Genomic DNA, 7,340 nt, shown 5'->3' with positions numbered 1-7,340 from the left:
AGTATTTCTCCACCAGAGTACTTGCAGACAACAGATCACAATAAACAACTTTGGCCAGCAATGAGATCACTGCATACAACCCCAACTGCAAAACTAAAACGAAGAGTTGAGCAAGAGCACAAAGCTCATAAACCACAAGGAACCATATGCATCCAATTGCTTCAAAAGCAACTGGTACTAACCTAGGAACATATACATATAAAATGGCAGTTCTTAACTTTATTGTGGTAAGAACTTATGAGAAAGGTACATTAAACAGGCAGCTGCCAAAACAATACCAGTTGCCTCAGGCTTCCAAAAACCAATGACGAAAGCAAATATTACATCATTTTCTTTTCACAAGACCCTGTAGAAGTTAAGCTGAAACTTGCACGCGAAGGGGACTTGCCAAGTTCTTCAAGTTGAGCATAACAGCCCTTTTCTAAAAAGGTCTTATAATTAAAGACCTCTAATAACATGCAGAAACAACTCAGAAGTTGCAAGTATCTGATCACACACGCTACAGACAGTATGCAATACTAAGGCTGTATGTGTGTGTTTACTTGTGACAAACTATTTCATTTCCTCTTCCGTCAGTCATTTTATTGTCAGACCTGCCAAATCAGTGATATAACAAAAAAATTGTACACAGAGTATTGCGAAGTCAAAAAAGAACAAACTGACTGAAAATATTAGATGTTTAACCCACAAAATACAGACTAAACTCGCAAATCTTGAACAGGACATGCCAGGAAATAGAAACTACAAATAATAGTTTCAAATTTGAGACTCCTACACATACTTGAAACAAATTATGAACATAATGACATTCAAATGTAGATGACAGATCAGCAAACAATACAGAACCAGTGTATTTAGGAATGGCAAAGCTGAATTACGTTTTAACTAATCTAGGACTTTATCTCTTCAGTGTTTGTTTCATAGTCCTAGTATTATGCTAATACACAGCAGTTTTGTAGAGAACAACATTTCTAATAATATATAGTACATAAAGCATAACTGGTTAGACTGGACTGCCTGATTATTTAGTTCCACTCAAGAAAAGGCTTGATATCACGTAACATTGATAACAATATTGATTTACATAGAAACACCGGCTTAATGTCTGTTGAAAGTAATCTCCACGTATTAAACCAACTGGTTAGTTATCAAAATAGCGCTGGTTAGTGTTTTTTGTTTTCTGGTTTTCGAGCAATACTGAAGAGGACTTTCAATAGCAGCTGACTTTGGGACACCAGGAACCCATTGGACGTTTCCAAACAACATATGATGTGCACTTTATTAAACTGACAGATAATACCGACTCTCTCAGTAAATACAAAAAGCACAGTGAACAATTGCTTACCCAAGTAAATGTCACCAAAGGATCCAGAGCCGATTTTCCTTCCCAGTCTGTATCGGTTTCCTACTCTCAATTCCATGATAAATGGCTAAATAACAAAGCTAGCGATAAAGCTAGCTTCAACGGGAGTGATTTAAATTGTATATGTTCGGAGTGTTTAAAAACAAAACGAAAATCCGTTCTTTGTTGTCCGTCTATTCTTCCTTCTGTCCCAGGCAGAATCCCTTTAGACAGCCTGCTAGCTTGCTAATCCCTTCACAGTAGCTTTACCCAATTTTCACCAGTCGTTTTCTAACATTCCGAATCGGGAAATATCAAAATATTAGGCTTATTAAAAAGATGAAAGTGCGAACTTTATGCTCTAGTAATTTTTACTCTGAAAAAAGTCTGTTTAAAAAAGGATGAAGGCGGATTTTGCAAAGGACTCCCTTCTAGCTCCACTGGCCCTGAAACTGCCGTTTACTCTCTGTGTGTATCTGCTTCAACAGACACTCCATCAGCGGGCTGTAGTGACGTCACTTCCTCTAGCAACAACGGCCCAATGGAAAATCTTCGGTTGAGACAACAAACCGTCTGCTGGGATTATTTAGTGATAAATGCATAACCGTAGTTCCACTGATATATGAATATATATATGAATATATGATTTTTTATTAAACTTTGATAAGTGTTTTATTAGCGATATTCCCATTAATAAGTCTGGACAATGTACAGGGATGTACGTTAAATCAATGTGTATAAATAAACATTGTACTGCTGTTCAAACGTTTGAGATCAATAAAGTAACGTTACGTTTTTATGTGTTTTAAAGAACTCCCTTATGTTCATCGTGGCTGTATTTATTTGACAAAAAATACAGAAAAACGTTATATTGTAAAATATTATTACCATCTAAAATAATGGTTTTCTATTTGAATATACTTTTAATATAATTTATGTTGTGTGAGTCAAAGCTGAATTTTCAGCATCGTTACTTTCAGTCTTCAGTGTCACATAATCCTTCAGAAACCATTCTATGGTGATTCATTCATTTCTTTCAAAGAATAAATATATAAAACATTACTGACCCAAACTTTTGAACGGCAGTGTATGTATTTATGTAAGTCAGGTGATATGTCATTGCTGGACTAGATTTATAAATGTGTTTCTCTATTGTAGCCTACTTTCGATACTGAAAATTACCAAGTTTACATCTGCGGGTGTTTATTGGGTGTGTTCATCATAATGTTTCAGGTAGATAACTAGCGAAACCAGTTTGTGAAGTTGAAACTTATGTTAAACACATAACTGACAGCTTATCTCTCTTCATGTAATCAATTAAAATAGACTTAGGATAGAGGTAATAGGTGTACAGTAGTTCCAGTGACCGGTTGCATTGGTCTTAGACTAGTCTTAAAAGTTAGTCACCTAATTTTTTTTTTTTTTTTTTTTTTTTGCAAGATTACTCATCGTTTTTTAAAGTCAGTTACATAAAAACATAAACTTATTTAATTTGAATCTGAAAAGTAAGACTGATAACCACTTCGTTAACTTCTAGTTATTCAAACTAAATCTTAAGACACAGTCTTAACATGGTGACTTTGTTTATGCAACTTGCCCTACTGGAAACAATTGTAAAATTAATATTGATTGGGATTAAAGTGGTTTATATCATTTATTTGTTTATTACAGTAGACTTACTTCATACAGCAGCTCTGAATATGAGCACCTGCATTGTTAATATTAAAAAAAAACAATTTCTAATCATCATAAATATTACCTCAATTCCAAATGTTCTAATATTCACAAGCAAAGCATTATGGAAAAATTATTCTGAAAGTTATGCAGAGAAACAAGTAGTTGTAAAAGGCCATAGACTAAAACATCAAAGAAAAACATACAGTCTTGCAGATTGATCATATTCACAACTTTACTTGATTCTTCAAATTGAAAATAGCAGCTTAAAAGGTAAACAATAACATAAAGCAGATGATTTACTCATATCAATATGAAGCCTATAAGGAAGTGGAAAGAGGTAATAGTTACAGGAACTTGTGTAGATAATGACTAATTGGCTGCTGATAAGAATCGCAAATACATTTTATTTAAATTATAACGCCCACAGGAGCTGATGTTGTATTCAGTGGACCATGATTGGTCAGAGCAGAGCCAATGCCTGAGGCTGTATAGGTGAGAGTCACGTGACTTAATTACTCAGCTTTCCCTTGCATGTGCTCAGTCACGTTGAGAGCAATGCGCCAGGAAACACTGTGAACGCCCACTTTAACAGCCCTACCAGATTTCTAAAGAGCTCTAGCTTCAACACACTGCATTAGTGCAGTGATAAATAACACTTTATAAGATCTAAACAGAGGAAAACAGATGCATTCACAACAAAGAGTTGACAAAATAGTTTTCACCAGTGCTGTGTCAATACAAATGTCCTGAAACATGAGGAAACAATTGCATGCCTGTTGATTCTATTATTAATAAAGTGAAGTGTCAAGATAACATATCACAGGCATTATATTAATATATAATAACCATAAAAACAACACATCTCTAAGTGCTTCCTAATGTAATGATGTATTCAACTCAATATGATTTATTCAGCAATACATATAGATTGATTACAATACAACTGGTCGAAAGACCATATATCATAAAAATAAAGAAGTATATTAGAAAAATAAAAATCAATTGAACACTGATGAGTACAAAGAAATGTTTTTCATGGTTACTTCTGAATTTTTTGCCATTCAATAATATTTTTATTAATATTACATCAAGTGGCCTTTTATCCTACACTATAGCATGTAAACTATCATATCATGTTTAGCGGGCCAAAAAGTAGCAAAGGTACAATATTTTTGTTAAATGAAGAGTAAAACTAGCAAATAAGTGTTTGTGTGTGTGTGTGTGTGTGTGTGTGCGTTTGCGAGTGTGGTTCAGTTATAAACTACATTATGCATAGCTGGTTTAAGCTGGAATTATCTGGTTTTAGTTGGTCTCCCAGCCTGACCAGCTAAGGTAGTAGCCAAAACCCCTCTAAAACCAGCCTGCTGACCAGTTAAGACCTGCTTAGGCTGGTTTTAGCTGTTTTTTTTTTCAGCAGGTAGAGGATAGAAAATAGATTTTGAACAGTATAACCATTATGTCTATGGAGAGTAATCATGTGAAACCACGCGCTAGCCTGTGTCTGTGTATTTATTTGCCTAACAAAAAAATATGTTTTTTTTTACCTTTATTGAAACGTTGTCTTATTTATCTTCTTAAGTCATCTAAACAACCTGTATATTTTGAATAACTAATCGTGAATGGTAAAGACAATAATATCTAAAAGTTAAAGAAATATCTGAACATAACGGAGCGCATCCGTACAAAATGATTAGGTGGACACTGACATCTAGTGGTCTATTATAGTACGGACGTTAAAATATTATTTCACCTAATCTGTAAATATTTGAAAGAGAAAGGGTTTTTAAGATTCTATATTCCAGATTGCCTTAATGAATTTCTTTCGACTGGCCTGGCCCAAACGTGGGTGTTTGCGTATACGAACACGATCGTATACAAAGAATATACACATTATAAAGACGACATTACTGATTTTTACATTTTAATACAAACATAATTTACAACCCATTCAGCTACTTATTCCATACGGTGTAACATGTTGTCATAACTCCCCGGAATAAATCAATAGGTTTATTGTTTCCTCGCGGATGTGTTTCACCGCGACACACAAAACAGTTCATGTGCCGCATTCTTTTACTGTCTATGCCGCATACAGAGCTGCTGTCTGTGGCTGGATCTTGAGCTACTGCAAGTGCTTGGTCTCGTCTCGGTTCAAACTGATTTAAAAGAATGACAGCTAATGGCATCTCCTAGTTAACATATAAGTTCTGTCAATGTGTTTCTTTTGCTGAAACACGTTTCCAAAATGTTTAGCCTTTGACAGATACACGATAACTGCAAATCAAACTAACGTTTAAAGTGAAATTAAGGGTGTACAGTTCATCTAGGTGCTGTGCTAATTTAAGTTAACAAGCAAATAGTATCCATAACTGTGAATTTATGATTTAATGTAGTCATTGTGATTTCATCCTATGTAGGCAGCATGACGAAACCCAGTGGGTTCGAGTTCTGGAGGAGCACTCTCTGAAGGGTGCGCGCTACGTGGTCGCGCCCATGGTGGACCAGACCGAGCTCGCGTGGAGGCTGCTGAGCCGAAGACATGCGCAGAGCTCTGCTACACACCGATGCTGCACGCTCATGTGTTCGTCGTCAGGGATGCCAACTACCGTCGGGAGAACCTGTACAACGAGGTCAACCATTAGGAAACTATTATTTCTTTTACTGTCTATGATTAGGACCGACCCCTCATCGCACTCCGTCCTCTTTGGCATCAGTCAACACAAGCACGCACACTCACCATTCCCCAGAGACAGTGAGTTATTTACTATCTCCATACAGTTCTGTGCCAATGATCCTGAGGTGTTTATCCAGGCTGCTCTACTTGCCCAGGATTATTGCGATGCCATCCTGAACTTGGGCTGCCCACAGATGATTGCAAAACCAGGTACCAAAACCCAGCTGACACGTCTTTTCTGTTGTATCGTTTTGTTTTGTTTTCCAGCAAGATTGCTGATTTCTATTTCAAATGATCTTTGATCAGCTGAACTCCATTCCTTAAAGAATCCTGAACGAAATGTAACATTAAATGTAACACTATTCCAATGAACATAAACCGCACAACTGTTGGCAACATTGATAATTGTAAGAAATGTTTCTGGAGCATCAAATAAGCATTTTAAAATGATTTCTGAAGAATCATGTGACACTGAAGATTGGAGTAATGATGCTGAAAAATCAGCTTTGCCATCAGAGAAATAAAATAATATATTTATTTTAAATTGTAATAATATTTCACAGTATTGCTGTTGTAATTGTATTTTTTATTTAATAAATACACCCTCATAGAGCATAAGAGACTTCTTTGAAAAACATTGAAAAAGTCTTATTGACACCAAACCTTTAAGCAGCAGTTTTTTAAAGTCTGACATTTGGAACTATAAATATTTGCTTCAATTGTTCAATGAAATCTAAAAGTGTAGCAAAATGCGCCCCAGTTTCTATGGCACGGCTCGTTTTTAAATTCTCTCCTTGAACACACTGAAGAAGGCTTTCAGCCGAAACGTTTGTGTTCTGTCCTACTGGTGGTTAATGTAAAATAAAATTTGAAAAGAAGTACGGATCATGAGTATATATACTACATTTTCTCCTAGGCCATTATGGTGTTTCTTCAAGATGAGTGGGACCTTCTTGAGAAAATGAGTAAGTTGTCTTATTTTAATAGCTCAGTGCAGATGTGAACCATGCAGATAATGTGTCTTATTCAGGTGCTGTCGTTTACAGTTAAACTGGCTGATGAAAAACTTGCCGTGCCCATTACTTGCAAAATCCATGACTTCCCAGAGACTGAGAAAACTGTGAAGTGCCAAAATGCTGGAAAAGGCTGGATGCCTGGTAAAGCGTTCCCATTGCTTCCCATTAAAGCAGATACTTTTATCTAAAGTGCACGTGGAGTGTCCTGGGACTAAGCAGCTTTTTCAGGAGTGAGGCTTGGGTCTCTTCATCCTGGAACTGATCTTTAAATGTTTGTTATACAAGCTGTAACCACTACATTACTTCAAATCTCAGTCTAATGGGATTCATATATTCTTGAACCAGTTACTGATGCTTTGGTATCTTTAACACTTTCTACAGCTCCTCACAGTTCATGGGAGAACTGAAGATCAAAAGGGGGCTTTGACGGACATTGCAAGTTGGAAGCACATCAAAGCTGTACGGTAAGAGATACAACTCTTGCAACTGGCTTCCACTATTCTTAGTGTTTTGTCCTGATGGTGTACCTTTATTGTACTTGTGTAGGGAGGTTGTAAACATTCCCGTTTTCGCCAATGGAAACATCCAGCACCTGAGGGATGTTCAGCGCTGCATGGAGGGAGACTGGAGT

General features: G+C 36.3%; 1 pseudogene; it reads left to right on the top strand.

Annotated features, from left to right (window-relative positions):
- Positions 1 to 5,111: 5,111 nt before the first annotated feature.
- LOC113043538 (tRNA-dihydrouridine(16/17) synthase [NAD(P)(+)]-like) lies at positions 5,112 to 7,177 on the top strand (annotated as a pseudogene).
- Positions 7,178 to 7,340: the final 163 nt, after the last annotated feature.

Source organism: Carassius auratus, chromosome 3 (genome assembly GCF_003368295.1).
Source record: "Carassius auratus strain Wakin chromosome 3, ASM336829v1, whole genome shotgun sequence".
In the NCBI taxonomy this organism is placed as follows: domain Eukaryota; kingdom Metazoa; phylum Chordata; class Actinopteri; order Cypriniformes; family Cyprinidae; genus Carassius; species Carassius auratus.
This window is presented reverse-complemented; position numbering and strand designations above follow the sequence as displayed.